This window comes from Cheilinus undulatus, linkage group 14, assembly GCF_018320785.1.
Source record: "Cheilinus undulatus linkage group 14, ASM1832078v1, whole genome shotgun sequence".
Lineage (NCBI taxonomy): Eukaryota > Metazoa > Chordata > Actinopteri > Labriformes > Labridae > Cheilinus > Cheilinus undulatus.
Window position 1 is genome coordinate 16848399 of NC_054878.1, and position 22525 is coordinate 16870923.

Consider the following 22525-nt stretch of genomic DNA (forward strand, 5'->3'; position numbering starts at 1 on the left):
GTTTTCTGAGAAAAGATGAGGCAGGAATATTGAGGGGGGAGTTTGTTTACAGCAGCAAACGTATAGAAATAACACACCTGGCACTTCTATGAATCTATGTGTAGATGGACTGAGATTTGAATTATGAAAGCAGAAGTATGAAAAGACATTAATGTCTAAAAGATACACTGGCTGTTTACAGCAGAGCCACATGCTCCCTCAGGTCCCTTCACTTTGATAAATGTTGTACACCTCCAGGCATTTTTGAAAACAGTTCCTGCTCTCTCCTGACACTTCCACCTTACGACCCTGTCCTCTCTTTCAGCACAACCTTTCCTTTCGGCACCGTGCAGATTATTGGGTGGGACACAACGTGCCAGTTTAATAATCTAAAAGAGATCAAAGAGCATTTAGGAAGAGGAGGTGGCTAAAATGTCAAACTACATTACATTTCTCCTCCTTAGTCTAGTTCAGAGCTAATCATGCAGAAGGTCATGAAGCTATAGGCCCTAACGGCACACGCGGCATAGGAGACTGAGACAGCATGGTCTGTGCCAGTCATTAGAGTCAAGGTTTGTTATTTTGCAAACTCCAGTGCATGTGCACATGCATTGCACAGTATTCACTGGGATTGCTTTAAGTCCAAAGAAACCTGAGCACAAAAGGTACAAGATGAGCTATGCAGGATCAGTTGGAGACTGATCAGCAGGATCAGTTGGGTACAGCCTTTAACAGTCAAACAGCTTCTCCTGTCTGGCCCAGGGTGGGTTTACTGAATGAGTAGTACTAAGCTGAATTGCGTCTCTCATTCACAACAGCTCAAATAAAAAGTGCAAATAAGATTGCAGGGATACTCTTGATTCAAAACTGAACCCTATCAGTTGCTACAGTTACAGCCCGACTCTCCAGAGTATTCCTGAAACCCTTATTTCCCCTGATCCACAGTGACATTTTAAAAATGCATATCTCAGCAATGATATGCATGCTCATTTTTCCTCCATATGTACACATGCTAAAAAAAAAAGCCACAATACTGGTAAATCATGAAGCCTGAATTTTTAGTGAACTCTCAAATAGCTTGAGATATTAGGTATTAAATCAAGCACACTTCCTGCTTTAAAATGTTTTTATATTCATTTTTATAATCAGCTTCATGCCGGAGCTGCAGCTTAATAATTACATCTAGCAGACATAAGAAAATAAATACTTAGAGGAAGGAAATGAAAGTTATTACATTCAGATCTGTTATGCACTAATAATGATTAAGTGATATAATTAAGCCTTAATTTGCACATGCCACTCTGTGACTGTTTCATGTGGATGTTCCTGTATTTATCGTTGCAGCTGTGTTATATAACTCTTGAGGATGTGTTTAGCTTCTTCATATTTTTTAATATCATAGTTTGTGAAATTTAAGGATCCGCTGATGACAGACTAGATCACAGAGAAGCCACCAAAAGATACCACGGGTAAGCTGAACTCACTTCAAAAGAACAGTGTCTGCTCGTGATGTTTAGTTCCTTCATGCATCTTTTTATATTAGGAAACACACCTTTAATAGAAAGTCTGGAAATGATGCATTTTTCCTTTACAATGTGGGAGTAGTATGTTAGACAGTTTGCAGAATAGTAAAGCATTTCTTTATACAGTCTAAAAGGCATGCTTGGTGTTTCTGTGTGGGCTTGAAGTTTTTATTGTTTATGTAATATAATATCAGATATTTCTGGCCTTGGAGGAGTGATGATTAATTACTGAGGTGATTTCATTATTCTAAAAGCCTTTGGGATGCCATATTGAAAATATGAGAAATTAACTACTCTTCCAGCATCCATGAATTAATTTAACCCTTAGAACTCATGTGGTATGGATCCGTGCCACAGGCACATCCCTTTATAAATCACTTGGTAACGTTTGAACTGTAAGTCGTAGGCACTTAATTGTTTTTTATCCGAAAGCTCTCTGTTGTGCCTTTCTGATTATGTTCTTCATGCTTTGTAGCTCTTATAGAACATTTTCTAGTGAGCCCTGAACTTGGCTGACTTTCATGGGTCTCTAAAGACGGTGTTGTCGTAAATAACAAGAAGTGACAAGTTTATAAAAACTTTGATAACTTTTGAACCATAAGTCATAGACACTCTTTTTTTTCCTCTGAAAGCTGACTTTCTTGTCATTCATTTGCTATCCCCAATGTCTCCGTAGCTCTAAAGGACACTGTTGTAGCAGAACTTCGGTGACTTTTTGGTGTCTTTACAGATTGAGTCCACATTGTTAGATCTGATAATAAACATCTTTTTATCCAGTTTTCATCTATTTTCGATCACTTCGGCTTTTTGCCCATGTTGTTACTCACAATGCATCATGGAAGGGGCAGTGGACCAGTTGCATCTCTACTGCTTTGAGGAATGCACAAATGAATCTAACTGCAAAAAAAGCACAGACTTTTTCTTTATATATATGTAGATATTTTGAGAACCATTAGTCACAGAATGTTTATTTTTTCACAGTTGGATCCCCAAGAGATGGGAGAACAAGTCTGTGCAAAGAAAAGGCTTAGTCACTAATGTTTTCTGTGTGTTATAAATAAAAATCTCTGACTTAAAATTCTGATTTGTTCTTTTCATTTGTCTCTAGAGTCCTATAACTTTTAAAAATTCAAGAGGCATTACTGTAGTAGATATATTCTTAAAGCACAGGTTATCCTGAAAAAGGATGTATAGAGCTTGACTGTGCACCACAGCGCTGATGTTTTACAAGCTCTGAAAAAAAAAAATAATGGTGAAAAAACAGCTGTGAGCTCCAAGGGTTAACTTTCCTCATAATTTACTTTACTTTACAAACTGTGACTGCAATATATGCCAACAACTGTTCATTAGAAATGCCAATACATGTTGGATTCGAAACATGCATTCGAAAAGCTAAAATAAAAGTCATTTTTGGTGTTACTGCATTACATCTTTATTTTTTATGAACCTTTTTTCCACTAGATTGTAAAATAACAGATAAAAAACTTCTTCATATTAATCAAACCCATGACTCTAATGTTTCTTCGCACTAAAACACTTTTCACGCTCAGTATAAGATCAACAAGAGCTGAATCAATGAAGTGATGCATGACTTTGAACACATGTGGACTGTGCTAATGTTAAATATTATCATTACTAGGCTGAGAGATCACACTCTCCAGTAGCCCTCTACAGCCTACAGCTATCAGTAGAATGAGTATCGAATTCTGGTACCAACCTGTCATACCGACCTACATTACAGATTTTCCAACTATAACCTTTAAATTAACATAGACGGTTAGCAGATACAATATTTTTGTTTTAGCAGACAAGTTCTATATAATAATAATATCCCTGAAAAACATTAAGATGTGTCAGGTAAAAACAAGGAGCTGTACCCACCCTGCAGGTGCTGAGTCTGTCAGTGTGTTCTAATTCTTATCTCTCAGTAGGCTGTGCCGTATTTATCTATTTAAAATTTAGGAAAATAATATGTGGAGTGGTAATTTTATTGAAAAGACTCCATGATTAAAAGCAGTGGAGCACGACAGGCAAACCCTGTTAGAAAAACATTAATATTTATCAGACATTATCATACCAGGTTCAAACAAAATATTTATTTGGCTCTAGAAAGAAATAATGGCCAATTTTCTTTTGGTTTATGTTACTCACAACAGCAACATTGGACTTAGGTGATAAGACCAACTTTAATCAAGGCCAGCTGGTGCACTCTGCTCTCTGACATCTATCTCTGGATTCAGAGAGTGTTGACAGGTCCAGCTCCCAAAGTGCAAGCCTCTGGGCTGTAACCATGGATACCAAGACAAACAGAGCTGTCACTGGAGAAGTAGCAGCCAAACAGAGTCACAGGAGATTGGAGTATGATGTAGAGAGACATCTGGGTGGGGGACATGCAGGAAGTCAGTGATCTAGTTGGATATCATTGGTCATCTCCTTGAGAAAACAAATGCAGAAACCACAGGAACAAAAAACATTCTTGACAATAAAGAGAAGTTTTGAGAGAAACACACAAAGGAAGAATAAAGCTAGCTACTAACTCAAATTCTGCACGTCTCAGTCTCCTTGATATTTTTATAAAAGCCTGTTTATACTTCTTTAAATACTGGTAAAGATAATGAGAGGACAGGGGACAGTAATAGAGATTAGTTTGAAAGAGTTCATGATCTGTTATATGATTGTGTTTCAAACAACTCAGAGTAAATGCTAAGTAGGGCAATAAAAACCCTAAGGAGGAAAGGTTTAACGTTCCCGCTCACATTTCTAAGAAACAGAAAGATCATTGATCCATATCCTATTAATAAACAGCAACTTCGCAAACACTTTCCTGGTTCACTCTATAGTTCATGTTTATTGGGTGAGAACAAGAAAAAGACCCCGAGAAACAAAGAAAGATAAAGAAAAAGGAAATTAAATGTACCTTCAAAAACATCTTCACATTGACAGTTTGTCTACAGCAGCAGATCAACAAATAAATTATTCAAATCTCTACCTTGGTGAAGTCACAGGGGGTTTTCTCTTTGTTCTGCACTCTGGCATTGATTCTTCCCAGTAGCGAAGAGTGGGATGACTGAAGGTTAGACACAGACAGTGTGTAGATGCATGAAGCCTGAGAGCTGGAGTTTGATCCAAATAAAGCAGTGATGTAGTTCACTGACCCTGGCAAACACTGAGGTAAAGACAGGGCTCTGGTTAACCTGTGATTGCATCTCTCCCACCAGTATGGAGAAAGTTTGGGGGGAAATTAGAGAAAAAACCTTCTGTTACATGAAATTACAAGACCAGTTAGCTAATCTGCAGTTGTATGCGTCACATGTTTGTTGCTAGACTATGTCTCTGTATCCATAATCATATTTATGTTTCACTTTCCCTCTAATTACTATTTCTGCTTTTAAATAAACCTGCCTCTGTAACAGATGAAGGTAGTAGTAATGATGTTTTTCTTTGATCCAGTGCCCTGTGGTGTTCCTGGCTGTGCAGAGCAGCACAATCAGCCAGAGAGATTTGCGAACATTCCTCCTTACAAACAGGGGAAATCAATAAGCTGAGGGAGCTGCTCTCTATTAAGCTGACTCAGCACTCCTTGCAGCCTCAGGGGGAAATAAGAAGGTGTAAAATGCGCTGTGGCGAGTAGAACTCCTGGCAGATGTTATGCTTCATACTTCTGGTGGAGAAGCAGGTTGGAGGGAGAGAGCAGGAAATGAGTGTAAAAGCTGGACTTGTGAGTAAAATATGTGAGTGCAATTGTTTGGTTTCTCTTTTTCTGGATCCCATGTCAGTGAGAGGACTGGCAGCTTGAGGATCTCAGATTTTAGACTGGTAGGATAATGAAGTGAAACAAGAAAATCTCTGAAAGAAAAGGCTTCCTGCAGGCATAGCTGAGAGGGAGTAATGAATGAAGGAGCAGGGCAGAAGGAGGGAAGTTGTTACTTTGATGAAAACTAAAGGAGACAAAATGATCTCTGTGATGGATTACTTTGATTTCAGGCAAAGTTTTTTTTAAGTCTCTGCAAGTTTATTGAAAAAAAAAAAACTAAACTGAAGGCTTATAGATGGTGGAAAATCAATCAAAAACTTGTGTGTTAGAAATGTGGGACTAGAGAAATCCAATAATGCTCATGAAGGTGAGCAGCTTTTACTCTCTGACATGGCTGTACTGGGAAGATTAATAATTCTCTGCATGTCACAAGACCACAAGCCATTAAACTTTTGTTATCATTCCCTTATATCAGCTCAGATTTGTATCAGGTGCCATGTAATCATCTTTATCTTTCAAAGCAATATGATCAAAAAATACCAGGACATGCTCCTTATGACATGGTTGTATGCCGGTCCATCATTTAAATAAAATAGTGAATTTTCACCGCAAAATGTCAGGAAGTAACAGCCTACTGACACAATTTCAGTGCATTATAGTGGTCAAGCCATGTCTCTTGTGGTTCAGTCAGTGTAATAAACCATTTCAGAAATTCTCTGCTCTCCAAACAGTATCATCAGACATAAAACCCCAAAATCCCCCTATAGTAGCAGGTGAGGTCTGTAAGTCTGACTTTTCTCTACATTTTGAGGTGATAAACTCATTCAGGATTGTTGCCAGTGTGAGAATACTCTCTGCACACAGCCTTAAAAGCTGCTGTCTGCTCTGCTGAGGGCAGACACTGAGGTGACTATGTCACTCTCACTCTGAACGTCACAAATGCCATTTCCAACCGCTGAATGTCACAGAGACTGTTGGACTGACTACTAACACCTCAGAGCACCATGACCATGACAACTACATTCCTGCTTTTGCAAGTATCCAACCTCCCACTGTGAGCCAAATAAAACTGAAGAGAGGGAAGAGATGCAGAAGGGGATTAATTGATTCAATGTTCATGATTAGTGCTGAAACGTTTGGGCTTTGAAAACTCTTTGTGGTGCATTTCAAATCTGAGAAGACACTTTTTTCTATTAAGCAAGGCCCAAACAGTTGAAGTGTTGGAGCTTTACTACATAAGAAAAGCATTGCAAGCACTTAAAAAAAAACAGAAGTAGCCAATGCACATCTCAATAACTCCCAGCTTCAGTGAAGCTCATGATTTGCAGCATATTTTTTTTGCAAATGTCCGTTTGGGTCAGGTAGTGGGGGACAATCCCAACACTTAAAAAGTGACTTTTTTCCACAGTTTGAGTGGTTTACCTGGCTTGGAAGTGATCAATATCACAAATAACTCATTCTTGAAGACCTCCTACCATGTAGTGTTGTCTAGCCAGATGAAGACAAGAGTCTTTGAGGAGTCTAGCATTTAAATGTTGAGCCAAGCTGAGCCCCTTTAACATTTAAAGAAAAAGCAAACACATCTGTAAACCAACTTCACACTGTACTGGTGTGATGCTAGTTTACAGAATGTTGCTAATGTTAGCATTGCTAGCATTGCCAGACTTCCATGGTCGTTGCAGGTTAAAGTCCACATTCTTGTGCTGAATATCATCAATAAGTGCTTCAGCTGTATGACATAAGAACATGAACCACTCTGAACAACTTTATCTCTGTTCTCTAGATCAAAATAGTGCTTAACTGCACTGTTCCTGCAAGATGCTATCAATGCTATCAGTTCAGTGTTGCTTACATTGACTAAAGAGCACTGTGGCAGCTACAGGGGCTACTAGAACCAAGCAGCTTAGACAGAGGGTTTGACCAAGACTGTGAGCCTTATTTGGCACAAGAGTTAGCTTTGTAAAGTAAATCAGTTCCATAGTCTACCAAGGGATCTGAATTTAACTGTTTTGCCAGTCAATTGCATGCATCCTGCCACGCCCATCCATACCTTATGTAGTCAACCACTGCGGCGTGGTTAGGTCAAACGTGCTTTAAAAAGAAGAATTCAGAGCTACCTCTAAAACAAGAGTCTCAAAAATGTAGCTTCATCAATTAGGAGTTGATAAGGTCAGGATTCAGAAACAACTTGCCCCAGAATAAACTCATAACTGCTGGTGTGCTTCAATTCAAGATACTGTTAATTATTCCTTCTATGAAGAACAGAATTCATTTTTAATTAAAGGCTCTTATCAAATCTAAAAACCTGAATAATTGGCTGAACTATTCTAGGGAAGTGTTAATGCGGCATCATTAATACCTGCTTACAGAAAATCTGGCACAGAAACACTGCAGCTAAAATAAAGAAAAAGTTTCAGAGTGTTAAGTGTTTTTTCAGGCTCTTAAAAGTATTTCTCATGACTGCTATGCAAGTGGTAATTACATGTAATTGCCAACAAGTTTGACTGTAATTAGTCAGAAAAATACTTTTCAATCTTTGTGCTAACGTAGTCCTTTTGTGCATGATTTTTTCCATTCACCATACACCAGTCAAGGATGTATAAGCATCCATCTTCGAGCTGGTGGTGCTGATGGTGGCGGAGGATTTCAGCCTAGTGTCTGTCATTATGGGCGTGACACAAACGAATCAATGCAGAGTTAGAAGACTCAGCTGCCCCTGACCTTTTGAAGGTGAAAGGTTGTAAAGAGCGTTGTGGAAGCTTATTGATCACTCAGGTTATCAGTCTCACAGACATCAGGTCACACACTACATTACCAACACTATGACCTGTCAGGATTAGAGGTGTCAAGCTGACAGAGACAAGATGAGTGTGATTATTTGTTTGAATAAAAACTATTAACCAGCACTCAAAGTCAACACCTCCTTTTACACAGTCACTAGAAGGTTTTTTGGTAAAACAGGACTGTCCTTCTGAAAGGTCACATTTCAGTGATTCAGTGATTCAGACCCAACGCAGCGATTGCAGCTCTCTAATCTCTCCCAATCCTCATGAAAGGTTAGAAAAAAAGATTTGCATTTGAGTTCATGAAATAATTAAATGTCTGATGCGATTACAGACAAGACGAGAAAAGAGAGAGGGTTCAGCACCTTGCCCCAGAGCATGTTAGCCTCCTCAGTCTTTCAGTGGAAAATTGGGTTTTGGGCTTGGGAGCGTTTTCCCCACAGGCACATCACAGACTTCTCCACAGATCAGGGATCATCACACCCCTGTACTCGGTCTAAACCTCAGCCAGTAAGAGAAACATCACAGCAGCAGTCCTGGATCAGGGTAAGGATCAGTGTTGCTCATATAACAAGACCTCTGTGAAGAACAATCCTTGATTTACACAACTAGCCACTGACAGAGCCTCAAACACTGTCGGCTGTGATTCATAGACACTGGTTAATCTGATCAGAGACTACCTGGACACAACGGTAATAAACCGGAGAGGGGTCTAGCGGTTTTCTTATTAATTCACAACCAAGAGGAAAATAAAGCAGCATAAGGAAAGTATGGACAAGATTATGGACTTGACATGTCACAGTGAGTGATAATGTGATGGTGCTAATCAATTATATAATAAACATGTAATACTGAGATCACTAATCATTGCAAACAGCAAGAAGAGTAGGCCTAAAATTAATGTGGCCTTTATCTGATCATTATTTGCTAAATCAAAGAAAAAAAAGAGATCTAACAGCATTTGAAGTGCATTAAATGAAAGGTAAATGTCATGTTTTGATTCAGTGTTCCAGCAGATTATTTTCTCAGTGACTTTGTTTTACTTGTGCTGTTTTGCTTGCGTGATATAAACTTCACATCCCACCTGCACAAGTAAGAGCCTGGGACATTCCAGAATTGGTGATTTTGCATTCCACCCATAAAATTTTAAATAATCAATGCCAAAGATCTGATAACACATAATTGTTGTGCAAACTTTATCTGTCCTGAGGCAAAATGTAGAGATAGTTGTTGCGAAAGAGTTTATAAAATACTATTTTACGCCCCTGAAAATTGTTTTTTTCTCTTGTCCTACCCGCCAAATGTTTCACTTAACCTTTATGTATGCTCACAATTTATTTCACTGCTTGAACTAATCAAACTGGGTTAAAATGACTATTTGCTTCTTTGAGAACAGGTGCCGTAGCAGACACAGTAAAAGTAGCAGAGGCACGTCTGTTTTCCATCTGAAGGGGACGATTGTTCAGTTTCCAAAGCCAACCACAGCTTGTTTGAAACCTGAAGTACCCTTCAGACAACACATCTAGCTGGGCCTTCAATGCAGACTGCGCCTCTTTGCTTCAGACATTCACTACACTGAATATTCCTTGTCAGCAGAGGTTTCTGCTTCAATCTATCTCTGTTTTACAAGCATCAGATCCCTTTTTTAGTTTAAAACTGACGGGAAATTTTCTCTCTTCTCTAGACTAGAAGGTATTTAAACTGTAGCAGATACAGTATGTTTTTCCTGAGGGATATGCAAGGATTTAGAAACAAGCTTTTCAGGGCAGAATTGAGAGAAAACACAGGTATGAAGTAAGATCTATAAAGCTCCAATAGCATTCCTTTGACATATGCACAATGTATGGAATAGAAAGACTGAAGAAGAATCCTTTTAATAGTCACACAAAAGCACAGCCTGCAGATCAAGAGGTGAGATTACTTACAGACTCTCCTAACGATCATTCACACCTGAAGGATAAATCTTTGTCGTCAAGAGCTTGGCTAAAAGTAGAACAGCAAATGACCTGTAGCATGCACGTAATTGTTCAGCTCCTTATTATCTGTATGAGCTCTCATCTCAGCTCAAGGATTTCTGCAATAACCACTCACAGAAATGACAGCAGCCTCTCCTCTTTTGCTTGAGTGGAAAAATGCACTCCCTGTCTTGTGAGGACCACAGCATTGGCTGATGTACAGCCATATGACAGTCATAACATTTAAGTCATCTGCTGCATATGTGAAGACAGACATACCAGAAAGGGCTGACGTCTGCAGATGGTCATTTAGGCTTCTAGGAAGATATCCAAATAAAATTCTTTGAAACACCTCCATTCAGGGAAAAGAAGTAGAAATATCCGGTCTTGTGAACCAAACAGGAAGAGTCAGCTTAAGATGTTTTGACGTCAAGGTCAGAATCTTTCATATGAGTTAATGTCATTTGCACAAGGGCTGTTGTTTTTGGACGTTCATGATTGCACCATGTCAGGCAATAGGACTTATAAATTCATCAATCAAAATCTGACTCCCATTCTTTGGCTGTATTACAGTTAAACCTAGTATATGGCTGACCACAGCTATCTGGGATGCCTGTTGAAATGCCTGACTGAATCATGTGTTCTGGCAGAGTGATTTTTTTGTTGGGGTGTGTAATTGTGCTGTCTTTTATGCCTGTGGGTCGAAAATTGAAGGATCCCAAATAAACATAAAGCCCTGTGGGCAGGAAACAGCTAACTTCATATCCGACTGCTATGAGGTTAGCTGTTTCATATCCGAAAAAAAATAAATAACACTGCTTTGTCAACATATTTCCCAACTAAATCAAACACTAAATGGAGCATGGGAATAACAAATAAATCATAAAACTGAAAGAATTACTAAATTTTACATAATTTTTTTTTATAAAGCCTATGTTACAAAACCTGGTTAAAACCTAGAATATGGCTTATTTATATAGGATTTATTGTTCCTGGTGACTTAAATATATATAGCTCAATTTTCTCCTCTCTCTTTCCCTCTCTCTCTGTGTGGAGACTGAATGGTACACAGAGCCCTGAGCAATGTCATTCCCCCTCCCCTCCTGCTTGTCTTTTTGCATCTGATTGGCTACACAGAAACCCATGCTCCTACACAGACACATCGAGTCAACCACAGTGCTAATGTTGTTGGCAGAACAGTGAGGAGGAAATATCCTCCCTTTATTCTGTGCTCTTTTGTGCGGGGAGGGGACACATCACTACCGGAGACACAAAAAACAATATCTCTGCCAAGATAAGTTTTCAGTGTGGCTCTCTGCTCTGGTTTTAACAAGAAATGTGGTCCAGGTGTTCCTAAAGTGGGATCCAAGCTAACTGCTAATGCGACAGCCGGCCCTGGATATACCGGACAAGCTGACCATAATGATCGGAAACCCATACCGAAACAGACCGAGAGTAGAGTAAAAACATCTTTTCTGTCACCGACAGTTTTCAGTGTTGCTCTTTGCACTTGTTTTAAGGACACATTTGAGGACACATTGTCCAGCTCAGACAAAACCGTTGCTGCTGCTAAGTCCCAGCTGATCACTCCACTAGCAGCCATTGTATACCAGCATTCACACAACAAGTAACCTGTTGCTCCCTAACTATCAAATACTCATGCTTAAGCAGGTCAGCAGAAGAGTGAACACATCTTTTCTAACATAAAAAGTTTTTGTTTTTTTGTTTTCTTATTCTTTATGTCATACAGAGACGTGGTCCAGCTCTGGTAAAAAAGGATGCAATGCTAAAGCCTATGTCTGAGGTATTTCTAGCAGTGGAGGCAGCCTTTACCGACAGCTTTCAGTGCAAGCAAACCCAACTCTGTATGGTATGACCCTGAAAGTAGCATCACTCACTCAGTCACTCAGACACAGACAGAACCATCTGTAGGGTTGACCTCAGCAGTCAGCCCAAAACAGAGATTAAGTAGAATATTTTAATACCTTTTCAGTAAATAAAGAAAACCTTGTAAAGGCTTGTTAGTTGGAGTCTGACTGTGATCTCATTGATTTTTGGATCACTCTAGCCAAGCAAAGCATTTCTTTTTAATATGTTTCTCCATTGACACCATTAGATGGTGAAAGATACTGAGATTTTTCTTTTAAATAAATTCTAAACTAAATACAAAAAAGGTTTTGTACTCAATATTTCAACTGAGTACCCCTCTTCAGAAGGTGATGCTCAAAACTCATTAAACTTCTGCTTTTCTTCTCATGTTGGAAAATATAAATGCCTATATAAAAAGACTTTTTACAGCCTTAAAACTAGAATATTCAGTAGTATATTGCATAAAATAGCTTTAAAACTGTAACCCTCTTAAACATGACCGTCAGCTCAGGATGCTGACAAATGGAGTCGATGCAGGCAGCTTTTCAACATTTGAACTGTAAATGACTGAAGTTATCCTGTAAGTAAAAACTGATCTGACAGTTTTAGAAATGATTTTGAAATTTTCTCCTCCTCCTCAGCGAGAACACAAATGACAAAGTAGGCCCATACATTTTCTGTCCCTTGTGATTATGCTTCAGTCCCTGTCGGCACTTCAAGGGGAAAAAAAAAAAAAAAAAAAAAAGAGACGGCACTGAAAGTACCTCTGAAAGTACCAACATGTCCCATTCACAGATGTTAGCCTTGATAGGCTCAGATAAGATGCTACATTAAAACCCTGCCGTGTGTTCCTACAGGGAGAGCAATGCTTCACTGTTAATGAGACAAATGTTAAAGCCTGATGTGTACAGCAGAGTCTTAAAATTAAGTGTCTCCTAATGTATCTGACCATTAGTAGTTCTGTGGCAGTGGGAGATGACTGATGACAGGCCATGAGTCAAAGCTCAAAACGTCTATCACTCACAGTCTTCATCTCCTCACAATTGTCAATTAGGTCAAATGTGCATAAGCACGACATGTTTATGAATTTATGTTAGTCTATATACTAAATATAGACTAACATATACTCTAGATATTTGATCAAATAATAACATTGGTGGAGCTTACAATGATGGCTATGAAGACCGGTTCAGTGTAATGTATCAGGATGTGTAAAACCTATACATTTTTGAGATACTTAAGCAAGATTTTTCCCTAACTGTAGTTTAATGGATATTTTGGTAATTTTTAAGATTGGTTGTATGATGTACTCAGAGATATCTGTCACATTATCCTCCAGTGATTTCAGTTGGCACAACACAGCTCTTCAAACAGGACAGGATTGGAGAAGCTAGGCATTTGGGGCTTTTCCATTACACTTAGTGGCTTGGCGCTACTTGGTTTGACTTGGCATGGCAGCCATCACGGCAGAGGATTTGCTTTTCCACTACAACAGAGCTACCCTTTTGAGGGTGCATCCAGAGCTGATGATGCTGAGTTTTGAGTAAATGAGGTTCAGTAGCTACGCATGGTTTTGTTGTGCCAGAAGAAGAAGAAGAAGAGGCACTGTTTGGTTTATGCCAACCCATGCTGTTGTCTTGAGGTATTTCAAAGTTTGGTTCAGCTTTTGCTATTCAAACATGTCTGTGAGGTGTCCTGGAATGATAAAGTCAGGGTGGGGCAGGCGCACTTGGGCTCTGCTCAAGAGCAGGACCATTCTGGACACAGCTCTGTGCAGCCTGATGTAGCCAAACTAGTGATGGATAAGTAAATCAGCACGGTTTGGTTTGGATCGGCGTGGCTGAAAGTCATACTGGTACAGCTCCAACTGTTTTTTGGCACATTTTTTACCTTAAACTCTATCAATCACAGCAGCTATACCTGTCTGTGGTAATATGAAGCAGGGCTACCCCCAGCACATCCTGTCTGAAAGGGCAACATTCATTGAAATCTCCGGAGGATAATCGCACTACTATTGCCAAGCACCTCATACAACCCAACTTAAAAAACCCCTGAAATAACTCTTTAAAAGCCCATCTGTTGAAATTTCACATGGGACACTTCACTGCATACAACATGAAAATGCACAAATTACAACTAATACACACAAACACATGTATAGAACACTACAGTTAATGATAAAAACGTGAAATGTGAGAACAGTATAGCCTTCATGACCCACACAGGCCACCATATCAACAACCTTGCACAGCAAAAAAATCATAGAATGATTTAACAACTTAAGACCCCAAAATATGGCCGTGTCAGACTTAATGCATGTTTGCTATTAGGGGTGGGAATCGCTAGTGGCCCCATGATACGATATTATCACGATACTTGGGTCACGATTCGATATTATTGCGATTTTTAAAATTGTGCAATACGGAGAGTATTGCAATATAATATATTGCGACCTATACCATTTTTTCAAGCTGATTGTCATATTTTCACAGTATTTTATTTTCAAGTAGCACTTCTTGCAAACCCTTGTGTGTCATGTCCATCTAATTTGTGCCTGCTTGCATTTCTATTGTCCTTCCCCTGGTGCTGCCATGTTGGTTGTACTAACTTTCTCCTGCTCTATGACAGTCACCTCTTCTGACCCCACTGGAAAAGCAATTGTCCAAACAATTGATTTTATTTTTCTAGTATCATAGACTTCAGTTCATATTAGCAATTACTTTGAAAAAATCGTACTTGGTGGACGAGACAACACAATACATCACCAGACAAAATATTGCAATACTATGCTGTATCGATTTCTCCCCCCACCCCTATTTGCTATCAAAACAATTAGAACTCAAACAGTCCCAAATAGTTTCCATGTAGCAAAATTAAAACAATGAGATGAAATATGACACATTGTATTTTTGTATCATGCTGTGTAGTCTGTCTGCAGCATATTAAAAAGTTTATTGGGATGTAGCTTAATGAGCATTTCATAGCTTACTGTACCTTTGGTCTCTGGTGGATGGGGATACTCATCACAGACGAATGAGATCTTTGGAGTGTCACTGTCTGCACCTGCAGAAACAATAACAGTTAGTGAATATAGTGAAGCTTTAGAGCAGAAAAGTCAATAAATTCAATAAAAAATTCTCTCCAATATTCTTGTATTTGCCATCTGTTTTTTATGACAAAAAAGTCAGACATGCTTCCCCAAAAAATCATAATGAAAACTCATTGAAGTGTGGAACAATCAGCAGAAAGAGATTTGTTATGGTAATATTTGGAGTGGAGAACAGAGTAATGACTCCACGGAGACCAAGCTTCTTTGCAACTGTCCTGAAGAAAATGAGAGGTAAATAGAGGATAATTTAGCTTTGGTAAAGGTGAACTGAACAAATGCAGCTACAGTTGGTGATGCTCTCAGTGATTAATAGTGAATGAATTCCTGAGCAGTCATTAAAAATGACTACAATTTTGTTAATCTGAAAGCTCTGCTCTTAGTAAATAAACAACAAAGGAATCATTTACAAAGACGGAGCTTTAAGGACCGTCATTATTGAACCCAATAACAGCACAGGTGTTTAAAAAAAAGGGCAATCATGTGACACACCTGTGGTGGCAGCCTTTAGAAGTCATCACATCTCTCTTTGTCTGTCGCTGTATCAAAGAGTCTGCTTCTTTTTGATACTGCCGTACAAGGACATCTTTTTCTGTACCGACCAACAACAAAAGGAAGAATCTGGTAAACTTCATTATTATACTGAGATATGACTTGATCAAAGAAATAAAAAATAAAAGACTCAGTCCTTTCATTGAAAAGTGCAATTCGATTTGGACTTTTTTTTTTTCACTCCAAAATTCAGTGTAGAAAAAATACTTTATTTCTACAGCTAATGACCTGAAAATCAGATTTTTTTCACCACAGCGAAAGAACGATAAAAGCCCTCAACGGTTTTGGGAAACAAACATGAGAAGTGCCAAATGGACTGCTTCACATATCCAAGGCATAGATATGGTGGGGAAGGGCAGCGCAGCCTTGAGGGGTAAAACTACATAGCATGAGTTCAACAGGAAGCCATTGCTGTTGTTCACTTTCAGTGGAGCCAGTTGGTATATAAAAATATTGCAGAAGCAGGTTAGAAAAAGAGCAAAAACATCTCTTCCACCATGAAAAGCTTTATTGTGGTTTATCCAAAATGAAGAAACGTCCAGTTCTAATAAAACTGCAGCTATCAATGCATTCTGTCTGGTATCTGTGCTTTCTGGCTTGCACTAAAACTAAACCAGGCCTGTAGCTACTGCCTCTTTCTCGTCAAACAATGCTGATTGGTCCAGTCATACAAGCTGGATCCTTCTGATGACAGACAGGAAATTTGGCCAATCAAACATCTTTGCAAGCTTAATACAGGCAAATTTTTTTATAATGTGATCATCATCAAAGTTTACTGTGTTAACACCACCTGTGACTCAGAGTGAATAGCACTGAATCAGATCTTTAAAGGCAGTGATTCCTGCTTCTTCTCAGAAGGAAAACCACAATGACTTTACCAGGATTTCTATGATAGCTGCCTTTATAACCCTATGATAAAAAGCACCACCATTATAACTGATGATTAGATAGATTTACTAGAATAAGTGATAGATAACTCATAAGACTGACAACAGCGGGAACTAGAACAATGACTGTATGCACCACATCTGGTACAAAATATCTCTAGGCTAGCAAAAGAAGCTAATGAGCAATCTTATACACACAGGACAAGCTGAAAAATATTTTCCTGAGTCTTTGATTATGAACATGACCTAGCCAAAAACAATTGATGTGATTAGAAACTGACTAAAGGAGGCATTTAAATGTGAAAACAACTCTGAGGTATTATATATCAGTTCTAATAGCACTTGTTTATAAGAGTGCTTAGCAATCAGTGGAAACCAGTCAGGGCTTTAGCGATAGAGACACACTATTCATAGCCAAACATAGCTGCCCTCACTATAAAAGGCAGTCTGGAGAAGTTAAAAGTGGTTTATCAATGCCAGGTTGAATGTTATGGCTTAATATGGTACCTTAGTTCCTGTAATCTACAGTCTAGATTTCCAACCGGTAATGGGATTTAAATGTGTTGTTAAAAGACTGCCTTGCAACAACAGGCTTTGAATTAGTGATGTGGGTTGCCTCTTCAATTGAGAAACCCTTGCAATGAAAACTAGATTAAACTGTATTTATTACATGTGTCACTGTTGGTAAAAGAGGACTGGGAATAACTAAACTTTTTATTCTACAGGCAGGACAGGGAGGCAGAAAATAAGTGAAGGTAAACTGAAGTTTAAAAGAAAAAGTCTTTGCAGATCAGGAGCAAATCTTTCTCTGCCAAAAAAGTAGACAATATTGTGTTTACTTTGGAGCTCAGTGCCACAGCCTTAAATATGATGTGTGAATGTAGTGTATACAGGAGAAATGTATTTGACCAATAGTCTTATTAAAACTAACTGGCTTAACTGGCCCCCCATGGAGACACTCACCACACAGCGGTCTCACTGACTGCAGGGGCCCTGAGAAGAAGCCTCACAGGCCTTAGTTCAAACAAATCCTCCTCCCAAAGCATGTCAAGTGAATTTAAACCATTTGCATGGGTTTCAAATTATGGTAATGAGTTTGTCTCTGTGGGGCTAGAAGGCCTCATTTTAAGGGAAACCAAAAAAAGCAAACACTACCTTAAATGACCTTGGGTTACTGATATGGATGAATTGGATGGGTCCCTATCTTATAAGTGTGGTACTTAGCTCTGGCTATGGCTGTCAGCTAGCTTGCTAAGTGCTTTATGAGTCTCAGTGCTTTGGTGAGCAGCTTAGTTTGGCTAAACATCCAATGCACATCTCTCAACTTACATACAATCTGATTTACAAACAAACTGGGATTTGAACTATGAATAACTAAAGGTGTTACAGTATTTTATATTAGAAGATCATCTAAAAGTTCTTTTTTTTTTTCTTGTAATTTAAACTCCCATGTATTCTGGATTAATCTCATACGTGTTGAAATATCCCAATACAATACAGGACAGAATTCAGCCTTAGGATCATTTGCATTCACTAAATATGCATTTACAAGCTTAATGAACGGCCTTAGCAACAGTATAATAATCTATTTACTGTAACAACAGGATTAAGGCCTCTGGAGAATAAAAAAACTATACAGCCAAGGGCCAACCTAAAGCATGTTTGAAGTCATTTATCCTTGATGAACGCTGTTGAAAAAGTAGCAATGACACAGACAACTAAATGATCCAGATCTGAGGTAAATAGCCTACAATATGTTACCTCTCCAAGTGCAGCGCTGCCTCTCTGTCTAGGGAGGATGCCCTTAATCCCCGCCTTGATTCATGAGAGCCTGCTAGGTTTTCAAATGTCCTCAGTGGGGAGGTGTGTCCTTCACCTGCCTTACAATGTTGGCCAGTTTTATGAACACAAGGAAACATCGATTTAAAACAAGAACACATTAAGTCAAGCGGGGTTATCAAGAGGAATGAGTGCCAAGACCACCATTATGAGAGTCGATATTAAACTGGGCTAAATATGGAGCACAGATTAAATGTGATAATACCACGACTGGTAGCCTACCAACCTCATTGTTTCACACCTTCTCACTTGCCAAATGAAACACTGTGACAAGTGATTTGGAGAGAAACAGTGTTCCTAACAACCAGAGCTCTACTTCACATCCAGGGGTACAGCACTTTACTGTAACAAACCATGGGACTGTGAGGAGAGAGGTAGTGTTGTCTGGAGGATGAGTGTGGGCTACAAGTGTTTTTACAGACAATAAGAGGATTTTATCAGTAAAAAAAATGCTGAAAAAAATACTGCAGAGTTCGCACATTTAATTGAAATTAAAAAAATGATCTTGAATATAATCTTTGTTCTTTGGAAATATTGAAGATTACGGTGGTCAAGAGGTCTCACACGAATGCAAATCCAAAACACTTTGCAAAAAGAAAAAAACACAACGACATTTGAGGAAAACGCAAAAACAAAAGTTCACAACACAAATACAAAAACTTGCTGCAGCACATGAATACAAACACTCAGCGCGCACATGGATACATAACCTCGGCACAGTGCGGAGGCAAACAGACTCCACAACAGCACAAAAATACAACAACTTGGCGCAGCAGATGCAAATAAACACTCACAAAGGAAGTGGGGCCGTTATTAGGGCCGGACCTGCTAACATGCTAACAGCTCCGTTAGCAATAAGTTACATACAACACCTCTACTCAAAATAATTTCTGGACTCACAATATGTAATTTGTAGTGTGTTTTCGTGATTTTTAATAACTGTAACCTCCTGTACCGTTTAATATGAATGTAAACAACTATCTAAATCAAATTATGTCATGCATATCAGACCCCAAACGTAGCTGTCCGCTCTGTTTGCCAGTTAAAATTACTTCTAAAACTTATTGATTACAAAATAAAATGTGCAAGAAGTGGAGCTGACGAACGAACAATTTTTACTTACTTTAATGACTTGATCCAAGCGTGTCTTCAGTTAGTTTGCGTTGTGGTATGTGATTTTATTGCCAACGGAGCCGTTAGCATGTTAGCAGGTCCGTTCCTAATAACGGCCCCACTTCAGGTGCGAGTTTTTGCATCTGCTGCGCCAAGTTGTTGTGTTTTTGTGCTGTTGTGGAATCTGTTTGCCTCCGCTCTGTGCCGAGTTTATGTATCCATGCGCTGCAGCAAGATTTTGTATTTGTGTTGTGAACTTTTGTTTTTGTGTGTTTCTCAAATGTCGTTGTGTTTTTTTCTTTTTGCATAGCGTTTTGGATTTGCATTCGTTTGAGACCTCTCGGCCACCGTAGGAAGATGTTTTGAGGAAAATGTGTAGATGCAGCTTTAAGGATGTGATGTAGACTTTGGGAAACACCTATGTAGAATACATTTTTTCAGTTAGCTTCCTAAAAAAATCAAGCTACTTTCACCGTGTTTATCCTATAAACGGGTAAGACTATTGAAACGGAATCAACAATTACAACGCAGTTCTGCAGAGAGGTGGTAGTTAACTCAAGACTACACAACACTTTGTGCTGTCTACAGTCTTCTGTCCGCAACATGGCAGACACCAGCACATGCGAGCCACCGTCGTGGCTTCCTCCACCTACGCCGTCTGAGCGCTTACCTCCTCGGCTGCTCGTCGCTTCTGTCCCCCGGTGTTTGTCTCTCTGTCCCCGCTTCGCTGCTTATGAATAAGCATAAATGCGTTATATCCCACGAAGACTGCTGCTGCTTGTTACATCAGGAGGATGATCCTGAGCAACAGGGTGCTGCTGGGTAAAAGAGTCCTCTCTGTTCACCGAGCTGCACGTCGGGAGAGTCCAGACTGTCACACATCCATCTTTCTGCTACCTGGAGGATGACAGATGTGAGTTTAGGAGGAGGGACGTGGCACATTTCTCCTAAACTACTTCACCCCTTTCACTGTGATTGGGTCACACATATCCTACAGCGATGATCCATCACTACGAAGATTTTCGCCTGCTAACCAGGTTCACAGGAAGTATTCAGAAAAGAAACTTCTCCCACTTGGACTCACTATGGTGAGTGGCCAATGGGGTGGTTTCAGACTTTTCTGGTGTTGTGTGCAAGTGAAATATTCTCTTTGCATCAGTATAAATAATACCTGCTAGCACGTCTCAAAGTACAGGAAGTTTGGAGCAGGGGCGTTTCAAGGGGTTGGGGGCACACGTGGCTGAGCCCAAACAAGGGTTATAATAGTTAACTTAAACTAACTAAATCACCAAATTAAAACAAAAATAATTTTACCTTGCTTAAATTACAATTAAACAAGGCTTCACAAAACACAAAACCTATTTTCTGCTGATACTAATAAAAAATAACATTAGAGATAATTATATCCTAATTTCTGATTAAAGTGCATCTAGACAGTATTCAGACCTCCATCACTATTTAATTTTTTTTCTAATGTTGCAGCCTGATGCTACAGTAAAAAAAAAATTGATTATACTCTGCAAATTTATTAAAAATGAAAAAACTCAGATATCACATGGACATAAGTATTCAGACCCTTAACTCAGTGTTTCGTTAAAACACTTTGAGGAGGGTTTGTGTCAGGGCTCTGGGTGGGCCCTTCTAGGACAAATGGTGTGGACTTGAGGCTAGTCCAGGTGTTCCTTGGGAATTTGTGCAACCATACATTTTTGCTACAACTATAAAACAACTTAAATTACTGTAACATGTTTTTAAGAGGCTATTTTAAATGGATATGGATAAGGTGTGGCTTGAGATTTTAGCTTGATCTTAGGTGTGCCTTCGGCAAAAAAGGGTGAAAACCTCTGATCTAGGATATTCACAGAGTTGTCCCCCATTCACCCTTGTGTTGTATTGGTTGAATGCTTAGGGTCATTGTCATGTTGGAAGGATAATCTTCAGCACTGAGGCCTTGGGTGCTGTAAAACAGGTTTTCATTGAGGATATCTCTGCCCTTTGCTCCATTCAGCTTTCCCTCAGCCCTGACCAGTCTCCCAGTCCCTGCTGCTGACAAACACCCCCACAGCATGATGCTGCCACCACCATGCGTCACTGCTGGGATGGTACTGCAGGTGATGAGTGGTGCCTGGATTCCTTCAAACAATGTTTAGAACTAGAACTTTTTTAGAACTTTGTCCCATCTCCACACAGGATCTCTGGGGCTCAGTCAGAGTGACCATCAGGTTCTTGGTCACCTCTCTTACTTAAGGCCCTTTGGATGGGCGACCAGCTCATGGAAGAGTGCTGGTTTTGCCAAACTTCTTTCTTTTGAGAACTATGAAGGCCGCTGTGTTTTGGGGAACCTTCAGAGCAGCAGAAAAGTTTTTGTAGCCTTCCCCAGATCTGTGTTTATCAGCAATCCTGTCTCTGAGCTTTGCAGGCAGTTCCTTTTGCCTTTTGGCTTATAGCCTTATCTGTGAAGCCTTCCATAGAGAGGTGTGTGCCTTTCTAAATCATCCATCCATTTTCTGCACCTCCTATCACAGCTGTCATTGGGTGAGAGGCAGGGTACACCCTGGACCAGTCGCCAGTCAATAACAGAGCTGACAAATAGAGAGAGCATGGTCACACTCACACCTCTGCATGCGCAGGGAGAACGTGCAAACCAGGAAGCGAACCAGGAACCTTCTTGCTGTGAGGCAAAAGTGCTAACCTCTGCGCCACCATACAGCCCCCTTTCCAAATCATGTTCAATCAATTTAGTTTACCACAGTGGGACTACAGTCAAGCTAGAAAGTGTCTGAAGTGATATTTAAGAGTTTTTCAAAAGTAAATTTGCAAAAAAATTCTAAAATTGTGTTTTCACTTTGTCATTATAGGATACTGAGTATAGATTAATGAAAGTAAACATTGATCTGTAGCATCAGGCTGCAACATGAAAAAAAGAGGACGTGAAGGGTGTCTGAATACTTCCTGAATGCACTGTATATCCATAAATCGCTGCCCTTTACGCCACTTCCTGCCTTTGCTTCACAAGTTGGTCCGCTTCAATCAGATGGCATCTGGGTTTGCTTGGAAGCGTACCCAGATTCCCAAAAAGCAAAAATTAATACAAAAAAGTCAAATCTACTCAGAGAGAAAGCTCAGTGGATCCAAAATGGAAAGTGAGCAGGTCAAAGCCTGGAG

At 39.5% G+C, this 22525-nt stretch overlaps 1 long non-coding RNA gene across 4 annotated transcripts in view; it reads right to left on the bottom strand.

Moving 5' to 3' along the window:
• The window catches only part of LOC121521703, a 63618-nt gene extending 43280 nt beyond the window's left edge, over nucleotides 1-20338 (bottom strand). For 2 of the 4 annotated variants that reach the window (XR_005992873.1, XR_005992875.1), the window contains exons 1-2: nucleotides 20031-20338; nucleotides 14858-14926 (exon numbers count right to left, since the gene is read on the bottom strand). This is a non-coding gene — a long non-coding RNA (uncharacterized LOC121521703). Of the gene's footprint in view, nucleotides 1-14857; nucleotides 14927-15461; nucleotides 15562-19370; nucleotides 19501-20030 lie in introns of those variants that run through there. The other 2 variants (XR_005992874.1, XR_005992876.1) reach the window with 2 other exon arrangements.
• Nucleotides 20339-22525: the final 2187 nt, after the last annotated feature.